This window comes from Phalacrocorax carbo, chromosome 7 (genome assembly GCF_963921805.1).
Source record: "Phalacrocorax carbo chromosome 7, bPhaCar2.1, whole genome shotgun sequence".
In the NCBI taxonomy this organism is placed as follows: domain Eukaryota; kingdom Metazoa; phylum Chordata; class Aves; order Suliformes; family Phalacrocoracidae; genus Phalacrocorax; species Phalacrocorax carbo.
In genome coordinates this window covers 29,630,698-29,643,065 of record NC_087519.1, presented here as the reverse complement: position 1 = coordinate 29,643,065, position 12,368 = coordinate 29,630,698, and the positions used below count along the sequence as shown (strand labels likewise).

The following is a 12,368-nucleotide window of genomic DNA, read 5'->3' as shown; positions in this document are numbered from 1 at the left end:
TATTTTAACTTGCAGGGACAGTTGAGTACTTATGAAAACACAATAGAGCTCAGACGCTATTTTTCCAGAGATAATGTTTTAGAAGGATGTTATTCAAGTCACTTGTGATGAAAAAAAGAAAAAGAAAAAGGAAGATAAATTTCTATACAATATATCAGTTATTTTATGACCTTGTGATAATCCCATTTGTTCACATGCTCACGAAATACTTCCACTAATTCATCTTCTGGTCTGAAATTTTTTAGGATGGGTCCGCAGACATGAAAAGATTCAAAGAAAGAATGTAGTTATGCAGGTAGAGGAAAACACCAGTCTCTGGTAAACTACATGGGATGCAGTTAAGAAAGGCAGGGCTGCCTAACATTTGCAGTTTGTCACTGAATTATGGGGACAGATACAAACTGATCTGAACAGTTTGTTCGGAACTGCAGAACTATCAGGGACCACATTACTAATACATGACTATGTTTCTTCAGCAAGAAAGAGTTCAAGAGGCTCTATCTTTTTTTTCTTCTTTCTGTGCCTTTTCTGTTGTGTAGCTTGCGGAAAGCAGGGGCTAGCAGGGTAGGCTGGGTCCACACTGAATGTGCTTTGTCAGCATGGGTATTATGTATTATAATATTATGCAGTATATTATGCTGGCACAGCATTCTAAGGCAGATACAGCTTATAAGAGCAAAAAAAGTTTTTACAGTATAACTTTTTGATTCTCTGGGAATGACCAGTCAGTTTTTTACACAGGTGGCTTCTAGCAACATTACTGTTTGTCAGGTCACACCCCATTGTGCTGATCTGTGCATCACTGTGTCATAGCAAAATCTGTAGTACAGTCCTGGCCTTTGAGCTATGGAGGAACCAACCTCTTCTCTACGTAGAAAACATTGCTTTGGCTTCTTAAGATCTCTAGAGTGGCATATAAAGGCTGGAGAAGGACAGGGAGTGTGCACTGGATTTCTTGCCTGTCTAAAGCTCATTCTGACTCCGGCTGAGAATCTGAGTACTGCAAGCAAGCAAAAATGCACAGTGTTCAGAGATATAATATTACATAAAGGACCAGTTTATAACACGAAGCTCCTTTGGCCCTTGCGCAGAGTTCCTCTTACCTCATGGGGCACCAGCACAGCTGCAGTCTTTTTATGTGGGTGGTCAGTCTTCAGCAGGACTGAAATCCAACCTAGTATTGCCAGTAGTATTGGGAGTTTCCTACAAAGTGTGCTTCTGAATAGAAATCATAGTACTGGTTTTTTTTTAGTGTGCAATAGTCCACTCAAGGCACTATTGAGAAATGATCCATGCCCGTAGAAACTGTAGTGGCTGGGAAATGAAAGCCCTTCCTGCAAAATATTTTATTTTTTAAAAAATTGGGCAATTCTTTTAAAACCATATTCTTCATGGAAAGGGAGTTTCTGAATATGTCCATGGCAGACCACTGAGATAGATTATCTGTTTTGTGCATGCTGCTTATGGTCAATTCTGTTTTACTAATTGGCAAATCTTCCAGGCAGTGAGGCATTTTTCTTATTTTCCGGGAAGAATCTTTTTGTTCCAGTAAAACTGAATTTTCACAAAGAATATTTGAACTTTTGAAATGTAGTGTATTCCCCATCTGAATATCATTCTGTCAGAAAATTCCCAGCTAACTTCTAATTTACGCAACCAGCTGGAGCAATTAGCTCTGTGTGATAATGCTAAAGCAGAGCTATTAAATAACCTTGACATCAAGGTTACAGCAATTCAATTGCCAGGCTAGACAAAGAATGCCTCAGGGCATTCCCTCATAGTAGAAACTGCTCCTGCAAAGAGTCTGCCTCAATTTCCCTTTCCCAGAGTCTACTTAAATTTATTATTTTTTTTGGGGGGGGGGAGGGGGAGAGGCGGGGGAGAGGGGTAGCTTTGGGGTCTCTACTGATCTCTTAACTGATGCTGTTATTAGGCTTCCAGTCCTGACTTCCTTGATTTAGAATCTCCTCCTCCTCCTGTTCCCCTTCAACTGCAATCAGCAGGCTTTTCTCCTAGGTTAGGCAGTCCTTCAGATACATGGTTAACTTCACTCATCTAATCACTCTCAGTTCTGGGGCTGATAACACAGACAAATCTTTGTCCTAGATGGGAGAAGCAGAAACCTTATAATGCCGTACTACAAGATTCTTCATCCCAGGCCCTTAAGGGACCAGTGGCCCTACATTCTAACTTGCCTCTGACATTAATAGCTCCCAAGACACTCTTCTCTCTAGCAAAGGCTGCATCAAATATTTTTAAACAGATTTCCTTAGGCACATGAGCAACCGATCTTGCAAAAACATCCCTTCTGGCCTTAAAGGGCCAGTGTTCTGCTGCAGTGAACAAAAGATTAGAATATGTTCCTCAGGTAACCTCTAGAAAACTGCATGATGCAAAAAGAAAAATAACATAAAAATTCAAAGCATGTACAACAATGCTTAGAAATTCAACTGATAAAAGAAAAATTGACACCAGAGACAAGAAAAATCTTCAAATGTGCTTGTAGGAGGAAGGAACTGAGAGTCAGGACACTACTAAGACTGTCCCACAGTCTTAATTTGCAGGTACAGCTGAGATGTCATGAAAACTGTATCATAAAAGGGGAGCTGCTAGAAGGAGTTGATAAATAATCCCAGTAAAGGCTGAGCTGATATTCGCCCATAAATTCTAGGGAATCTGCCGATGAAATGACTGAGCTGCCTAGGACATATTAAAAAGTCAGACAGCCTACCAGAGAACTGGATTTAGCAGTAAGGATGGCGACCTCAGAAATTACAGGCTGCAGAACCCTCCTGCGCTGCCGGGCACAGTCAGGACCTGAATAGCCAGCTACCAGACCTACCGCCCTGCTGCAATCCTTTCTTGTTCAACCGACTGGTACTCCTGCTCTGCTGTGCCACCTTGTGCTCACCAGCCGACAACACACTGCTTCATGAAAGCGGTTAACTGCACAAGCAATGTAATAAAGTCCTTCTGGCTTAAACTTTCTGAGACCATAAGCATGTACACGGCAGCCTATGCCACGTGACACAGCTACAAACAGGACACATGGATACTGGAATGCTGTACTATCAAAATCTTTTCTGTATTCCTGTGAAGGCCAAGATGCTCACAGTTGTTTTCAGATTTTTCAGTGATTACAGGCAGTTTTTTGAGTTCATAGCAATTCAGATCATCAGGTAAGATCTCATTTCTCACAGTTGCTACCAGAACAATTGTTATTGTCTCCAGCCCTGGTCTTCTGGGCTGTCAAAAACCATGTCCCAGGGCCCAGAGCACGGGACGCACATTAAGAACTTCCCTATCCCATTACCAACTCTGATGCTGACACGTAGGATTTTTGAATAAGCAAATCACCACCCTGACTCTTTTACTTACCTTATTTTAAAATGGATATGACATTTCTTTCACCAGGGTGACAGGGCATCAGTGTGATTTTTCACAGCAGATGGGACTTCAGAGATCTGCTGACTACATTACAAGCTGACAGAAGCACCTCTCTGAAGACGGGCACACTGGGAGCGTAGCAGAGTACATTCAACAGAAGGAGGTCACAGCAATCCAAACAGCTCAAGAAGGTCTTTGCACTTAGCAGCTGTTTGTAGAATTTTTCAAGGCACATGTTAAACCTCTTTGCTTTTTCAGGGACTGCCAACATTCAGGTTACATGGGGATTTTCAGGTGCCAAAAATCTCTCATTTTTGGCAAGCATCCTGAATGACTTCGGGCATGGCAAAGAAACTGTGCTTGTTAGCAAAAAACCTTAGGAACAACACAACTTGGGAGTCTACCTGATAAATTCCACACTGCAGTCGTCCTGGCCTCATCAATCATGGCATACAAAGCCCACCCACAGAAGTAAATCTATTATGTAAAAATATTGAAGCAAGGACCCCGCTGCCTAAGACTGCTACAGCAGAGACACGCAGAGGTGACGCACCCAGGGTCTGGAAGGCGGAGATCAGCCACTAGGTGTCAGAGCTGCACTGGCAGTCCTGCCGCTTGTCCTCCCGCGGGGAATCCTGCCTCGCCCCGCCGGGAACCTGACGCGCTCCGGCAGCTTCCAGGCTGTACTGCACGGTGCTAGAGGGGGCGAATTGGTTCATCAGTCACTTTTAACCCCTGGAAAAACTGTCTACAGACCAAGGAAAATAAACTGTAGTAAGCTTATGAATATCGCAAATTCCTGGGCTGGCCTGCCAAATACCACTGCAGTATTTGCGTTTGAGATTCTCAAAGGATTAGGCCTCCTCCCAGCTTGGGGAGCGTGCCTGGGTCAGGGGAGCAGGCAGGAATGCAGCTATTCCCAGCCACTTTAAACATGGGTACAAACTGGGGAGCCATTTATACTACTGCCTAGGGAAGCTGACAGTCTTGATTGTGTACAGGAGACCCTAAGCATGAGTTTCTGAGTAAGAATAACAAGTATTGAAAGAGTACAAAGGTGTCTTCCTTTTATATAAACTGAAATATAAATAAAGATAGTATGAGGGCAATAACTGTTTTTTACTTAAGAGCTTGCACTGAGAACATGTTAAGAGTGAGCTCCTCTGATACAGAGGTGACTTTGGTCCCCTCCTGGGAATGCCCTGCCCTGTTCATCAGGCAGGCTGCCCTCCTCTGCCTGCCTGTCACATTTCTGTTGCCTCCTCCTCACAGCTGGCAGAGGTTAGCAGCAGGCACAAGGGAACTGAAAGTGCAGCTGAATTACAGCTACAAGAGCTCGTAAGTCTCAATACACCAGAGAGGTCCATCCCAGCTGATTTGATATTATTTTTTAGGAGTACCTAAGGCAGTTTCTTAGCAAGAACTGTCTGGAGGGAAAGTAGGCATATACTTTCCTCTATTGCCTCATTCAACATCTAATCCTGGACTTCTTTAAATTAGTGCCTTCTAACCCACAAAGCAAGTAAGTCCCTTACATGAGCTCTGGAAAAGGACTCTTTTCCTTTTCCAGGCCAGGCCTGGAAGAGGACACATGAATGACACCAGAGAGGAATAGATTGATCTGTCCAAATCTATTTGCTCAGTTTTAGTGTCGCTGCTGTCTGAGCCAACAGCTGATGTCATGGGAAGGGAACATGAGATCGTCAAATAAAAGGAAGGCTGAGAGGTCTGGGCTGGGAAGGGGGGATGATGGGATAGCTGCAGTTGGTGGAGGAATACTGAAGCCAAACAGAAATGATCACAGATCACCACCACTCTGAAAAAAAGGCTGGGAAACCACTGAGCTGCATCACTAAGAATCATGAAAAAAGATATAACCACATTTTTATGAGTGGTGAAGGATCTGGGCAGGCAGTGCTTTATTTATTTCATGAAAATTCAGAAGCTTAATGACAAAATTCCTGCTAAAAAGACACTTCAGGTAGATGCAGATGGCATATGGTACAAAGTTGGCAAGTTACTCTGTACTTGTTTATCCTCACCAGCATGGAAGACCTATTTCCTACTCCACAAAGAGCACATAGCTTAGAGGTACACAGGGGCTTGTGACTTGACCTTTGAAAATGGGAAAAAATGAGAGTAAGACCTGGCATCTGGCTGGGAGGGGCCTCCTTTAATTTCTAGTGCCACAACTCAAGGCAATGACACCGTTCACAGCTTTTTCACCCTCTGCTCTGTAAGAGTATTCTCAATGTGTGTTATGGCAGTAGATACCTTGATACCCATTAAATAACAGATTTACTGGAGTTCCAGGAAGAGATGGATTTTAGTGCTAAGCGCTGCAGTATTCTGTGACTGAAACAGTGTTTACTCTGAATCAACAAAACAGGAAATTCTTATGTCATTGCTAATCTGGCCCTGGTTGCACTCTGGTGGAAGCCAGTTTCTGTTTCTGGTTTCAGTTATTTTCCTTTGTTCACTTTTTCAGCAATAGATTGTTAAGTAAAAACCTGAAATAATTATGTGAACACTTAAGATGTTTATGCTTATATTGCAGGTACAACGCTGAAGAATCCACTTGTAGATATGGATGCTGCCCCGCCATGTGTAATATAGCATGACATATTTCCATGACGTTGTATCGATGTCAGAATCAACAAGGATTTCTCTCTAGAGATCCCACTAGAGATGTTGTGGCAGAAAATCATGCTAGTCTAACTGATTAATATAGTTAGGAGTTCCTGACAACCACACCTCCCTGAAACTGTGTCTGCAGATGGGTGGTAACTAACAGTCTTTTTTGAGGAAAAAAAAAACAACAACAAAAAAACCTCAAAACCCAAACAAAAAACAACCCCAAAAAACCCTTCAGTGGGTTTGTGAAAAAATTCATGCCATGACAAGAAGGTTTAAGAAAAAAAGATGGCATGTTTCGATCACATCGGACCACACAACAGCTGAGAATACCACTATATTTTTAAAATGCAGGTATCTGCAGCATTCACTTGGGCAGTTGTTATAAAGTGATAAAATTGTTCTCCGTTGTGCTAATTTTTCTTGAATTTTACAGAAATACTTTATATATTTTATGGCAACTGTTTAACCATCTTAAAGAAACAAGGTTCTAGACTGCAGATTACATTAGTATGGCAAGATTTACTGCCTGTGGAAAGATATTTTGTAAACATACAAATGAAAATATCAGGAAGCATAATATAGTATGCCCTATATTGTCCAAAGACATGTATTTATCATGAGCAGAAATGGTGAATAGGATGAGGATGTGTACTTGAAAATCATAATCAAAAAGATAACTTCTTGGTTCTGTTTTAAAGGAGAGAAAACATGCTGTTTATATCCATGACAACAGCTGTACTTTATCTTATACAAAGCCTTCTTTTTCCAATTTAAAAACCAGTCTCAAAGTACTAGGTAGGATACATTGTTAACCCAGCTTTGTTTTTTTTTGTGGCAACCTTGGAGTCAGTTTAACAGAACAGTCATACCCCAGTTGGAATTTGGTCTTGGCTGCCTTACACTCTGAGAATAAACTGAAGAAAAACCAACTGTGCTTTGTAGATGGAACCAGATGATCAAGATTGATTGCCCTGAGCTTTGCTGTCTTGGGGAAAAGTGGAAGAAGGACCTATGAGGCTTGCACTGAAGCAAGGTTAAAATAATTGCTTCCTGGCTCAACAGTGAGCTCACACCTTGGTACAGAAGACGGCAACCTTATTCCTAAAATTCACTGAAGTGGCAAGGAATTAATCTCATTTAGCTTTATTCGCCAAGGTAACTGTCCATACTTTGTCTATAGTAAACAGAAGGCAACAAATAACTACAGAGGTTGATGAAAGACTCTCTGGAAATAATTCTCTCTATATATTTACAATATAAGGCTCCTGGACAAATACCTTCAATTAGATGCCTGAATTTTGACGTCTAAATTTAAGATGATTTCTACCTTAAATCTTTTATAATGGCAATAACATATATCCACAGCATTTAAATGATGTCTGCATTTTTAAAAACTGTATGCATCAAGACTATGATGCTATAAGATGAAACCACATCCCCTAGATACGATATGCACTTTCTCAGTATTACTCTACAATTACCAAGAAGAGAGAGGTTCTCTCTCCAACATCCCGAGACTGCTAATACAAGTCAACTTTCAGAATGCAGTCAATTTACCACCAGTACCTCCTTAAAATATAGATTATAGGTGCCCAAGACCCTCTTCCATGGCACAAAACTACATCTCTGAGGACTGCTAAAAATCTGCCATTTAAACTATAAAAGCCTGAAATGCCAAGTTCATCATATAGGCATTCTTTCCTGAAATGCTAAATGACACATTAGATTTGGGCTAATCAAATAACAATAAAAAACATAGGGCTTAACATTTCAGCAACAGACAGAGTCTGTACAAAAACTAGTTGTTCCTCATACAAGTGATCCCTTTCCTTTTGTAATTACTACGCTAGCCTCCTTCACTACCTTCGCTCACCAACTGTCTCTTGTAAAAGTGCACAGAGCCTCAATGGAACAGAGAGGCAGAACTTCCCAACTCTGTAACATACTGCTCATCTCTTCCCTGGATTGCAAGTTGAGTAACCAACATTATGGAGGAAAAGAAAGGCAACAGAAGGAGAAAATTCACTTTGCTGCCACAAAGCAAAGGAGACAATATTCCAAAGGAGACTATTATTCCTCCTGCCTTACAGGCACAGAGCAACAAACCATTTGTCTAACATTATTTATCTCCCAGTTTGGTGCCTTCTTTCTCCTTCTGCTGCTCTTCTCCCTGTAAGTCCTACTCACCTGTCAGAGCTACCCAGTCCCTGCTGCTGCTTATATTAAAAGTACCCCGATCTCCTCTCTTGTGCTCACTGCCCTTCACGCAGAGAGAAGCAAACAGCTTCCCTCTGTAGGCCACCTTCTGCTCTCCTCCCAGACTTTAAAGCTGGGCTTTGTGGCACTGTCTGTGCCTGGACAGTGGTTCCCTTATGATACAAACCATAGGGAATGAGTGCAGACAGGGACTTATGCAGGCCCAGCGTTGACACACATACCCCACAGTTCCACATGCACATACTTCTGTTGGGGAAGTAGGGAGGCATGTAGATTTATGAGCCACCTGCAGCCTTTGAGCTTATGGACACATCTAGTTCTAGCAATAAGTGTATTGTGCTCTGAGATTCAAACGTCCTGGGTTCAGCCCATGCTGCCAAGAGAACAACTGTGGATCTGCATTACACACCATGGAAAAAATGCCTGTGGGTAGTCTATTCTAGTTCTCCCCATGGAATTGCATGACTGCTAGTACAATGTTGGGGGAAGCTCAAAAATTTTCAGGGCTTAATCATTCTCCGTTTAAAGAACTAACAGAAAATCTACCTCCTCAGAATCATATTGAATAAGAGGTTTACCAAGATTGGCTGTAAACTAGTTTGGAGGAAAATCTTTAGATTAAACTTGTTATATTACATGAGAAACACCTCCTTAAGAAATGAGAACATGCTGGTGAAATTCACCCATATATTTGAATATTCAATTTCTCATGCAGTGTGTAGCTGTGGAGAACAAGTTCCTTCCACCTGTTTTCAGCCTAACATCCTGACATTCCCCTTCGGTGTTAGATGGCTTTTTAACTTTTAAATAGATAATACAAAAATTTAAGATAAATTTTTAAAAACTTTGCACAGACTTTTGTGGCTACAGAATTTCAGATCAGCTTCTGTGAAACTGCTCATCTATTTAATGTCTTGTTTTTACAAGAATAGAAGCAGTGACCAGTTGTGTCCACACAATCAGAATAATAATTAAAAAAACAATATCTTTGTGCTAAAGATAATCTCCAAAGAATAAAAAAGATTTTTTTCCCTTCTGATGGTTCACTGAAATGTAGAAAAATTCTTTTTAAAAAGTTATATTCTGCTAGAGACATCAATCCTTGACATTCCTTCTTTTAATGAAGTTTTCTAGAGTTTCAGAGGTGTTTTGGGAACTCCCAGGACATAGAACAGGTACCTGAATACCCTTAATAAAACCCCACTTCCTGCTTTGAATGGAGAGAGCATTCACCACTTTACAGAACTGGAGTGTTAATAATCTCATGCTAGTAAAAATGCCTGGAAAAAAAGTAGGAAGAAATATCAGAGCCACATGAACTGTCAGGTAAGTGTCCCTTCCAAAAGCAAAGTATTAAAATGGCATTCAGGTATTCCAGTCAAATATAAGTGATGTGAACTTAGCAACAAATAGTTGAGTAACATTTTGCTTCACTTACAGTATTTAATTGTTCAAAATAAGTTGGAGTGTTTGGTGGCAAGATATTGTAAATGCTTAGCTTTGCGGCAAATGCACAGGCTGCACAATGAAGTTGCAGGTAAATGGAGGGATATTTAAGAGCGAACAATGTCACATATTCCAGCTTCTACGTAATGAAAAGGACACAAACCAGTGATACTCTTGGACAATGTATGTGCATGGTACATATATATACACATGCATAATGAGGGTGTACATGCACATAAAAGAGGGGTAGTGCAAACTTGTTAAGTTCAAGAATAGGGAAGAAATCTGAAGCAGGTACCATTTAAAAATCTGAGTAGCACATTAATAAAATTTTCAATACATACATGATTTACTCTGTAACTAAGATACATGCATTTATATGCTGTTTAACATATTTTATTAACTATTTTTCATATGTCATATCTGATGTACATATGCTTTATGTATTATATTTTAGTTACCATATTCTATGTCACATACTAAAGTCACTTGGATTCTATGTTATGTTTGGTCTCTGATCAACACTGCTTTATTGCTTTACATGACGATAATGAATCACTATTTCCAGCACTGCAAATTTGTTTTTCAGAAAAAAAACCCTACTGCTTATGAAGAATTTTGTTTTCTTAAATCCCTCGCCTATATATGAGGCTTGAGGAACCAAAATTCACTATTCCTCTAATTCTCCTCTGTGTGGAAGAACCTGGCTTATCAATCAATCAGTACTGGGAGAATCAGAATACTGAGATCAAAATACTACCTACTGTAATCTTATTCTGAAGAAGTTAGTAGATTATCAAGTGTATGCCATTTGGAAAGTGGATAGTTTCTAAACATAGGCACTTCCTGCTTTGAGAAGTGCCATGTTTAAGAAGAAGGGAAGTTCCGGCTTCTCTGAAGAATTAGTCCTGATCTAACTGTTTAACAAAAGCTCATCTGTACCTTTTGCAGCATGCTTTATAAATCAGTTGGTCGACTCCTTGAAGAAAGTGCTAATTTCCAGGCACATCTTAAAGTGTCTCAACTTCGTAAGTCTTAACTGTCTGAGAAATAAAGAAAATAAATTAAGAGTTAAACCTGGCATAAGAGAGCACAGACTACAGTTTGAAGCTTAACACTAGTTAAGTATATATGCACATTATATTTGCCTTGTCTTTCTAACTGTGGGAAACCGTTTAAGTAAAAGGATATTTAGAAATTCTTCAAAACTTCAGCAAGATAAAGATGCATCATTTTTTAAGTTGATAAAACACACTTCTCAATTTAGTTTTCTGTAGCCATGTTTTAAATATATTTATAGCTTTATACTTTAATACAATGCAATAAGAGCTAGCGGAAAAGTTCCTTTGTTATCACAAATAAACTATTTAGAAGAAAACTGTTACACTACTATAAAATTATTGTTAATCCATATTCTACCATAGTTTCAGATTCATTTACATCCAGACATACAGTGCAGGTGCCACCTGAACTTCTATAGCATTATAGTATATTTTCTAACCTGAGAACTCCAAACTGACTCTGTGTGGTGCTGATCACCACAGCATTTCCACTCGAAAGTTGATGAGTACTCAAGATGCTAACCACGTCCCTGAATAGTAACTTCAGTCTTATATTGAGTATTTAAATGGATTCAGCCATAAGCATCTGTTACTCAATTACAAGGGCTTTTGAAAGCAACAACTTGCTTAATATTAATAGAATTGTATCCGTGCATTAATGCTCTTGAGAAGAAAATTGCAGGAAGGGAAGGAAAAAGGCAAATCATGCTGTGATGCAACACCAATATGCTAAAAGCTGGTACAACCTGAAATGCAATAGTAATCGGAGAAAGTACTAAACCACACATTCCTATCAGTGGGCCTTTAGCAGGAGCTGAGAACCCTCATCATCTTGAAAAATGAAGAAGGTAACGACAGGCATGATAACACAAATGAGAGGGCCACAATCCAGTTGACGATACAATAAAAAGGAGCACGTTTCTTAATACCATATGGAACAAAGAAAGGCATATTGCTGTGATTACAGAAATAAGCAGAACACCAGGAAACTTGTGTGTGGTGATGCACCAGGGATGTGCCAGATAACAACCCACAACAGTCTTATGTATATTCTGCGTGGCTATGGGTGTTGATGGCAGCAGGGCGCAGGCAGACCAGACTCTGAGCAGAAGCAGAGTGCTGATGTGCTCACCAGACAGCTGCAGGCACCTGCTCTGCTCGCTGATGTGCCAGCTCCTGGGGCTCCTCGCATGAGTTCAGCCCACGGAGCAGTCACCTGTGGGACACAAATGAGCTTCAATCCCTGACACACACCATTACAAACAAACAGCCTCGATTACTTTCAGATGAGCAGCTCGTTATGCCTCAGGTTTCAACTTTTATCGCTGCACCGATTAACTAGCAAGTGCTAGCAAACACATGCCTTGCCCTCACGTGGTTTAAACACAGCAACGTGAGGGGCTTTGCGTAGCTGTAGAGAACGACACCAACGCCAGAGAGTTTGCTACCCTGCTGCAGCCAGCTGCGCCGCAGGGATGTTCCCCTAAGGCACCCACCAGTTCCTAAGGTCTCTCAGCATCAGCCTTGCACCAAAAAACCGTGTCTTTACCACTCCTGTAATCGCCCACCCCTCACGTCGGTCATCCCACGGGCCCGCTGCTCCCGCCCGCCGGCGGCGGC

At 40.8% G+C, this 12,368-nt stretch overlaps 1 protein-coding gene across 1 annotated transcript in view; it reads left to right on the top strand.

Annotated features, from left to right (window-relative positions):
• Positions 1-11,033, top strand: part of AMER3 (APC membrane recruitment protein 3) — a 44,227-nt gene extending 33,194 nt beyond the window's left edge. Inside the window, exon 3 of the mRNA XM_064457277.1 lies at positions 5,945-11,033. The gene's annotated coding sequence lies outside the window, so the exon portion shown is untranslated. The remainder of the gene's footprint in view (positions 1-5,944) is intronic.
• The last annotated feature ends 1,335 nt before the right edge of the window (positions 11,034-12,368 follow it).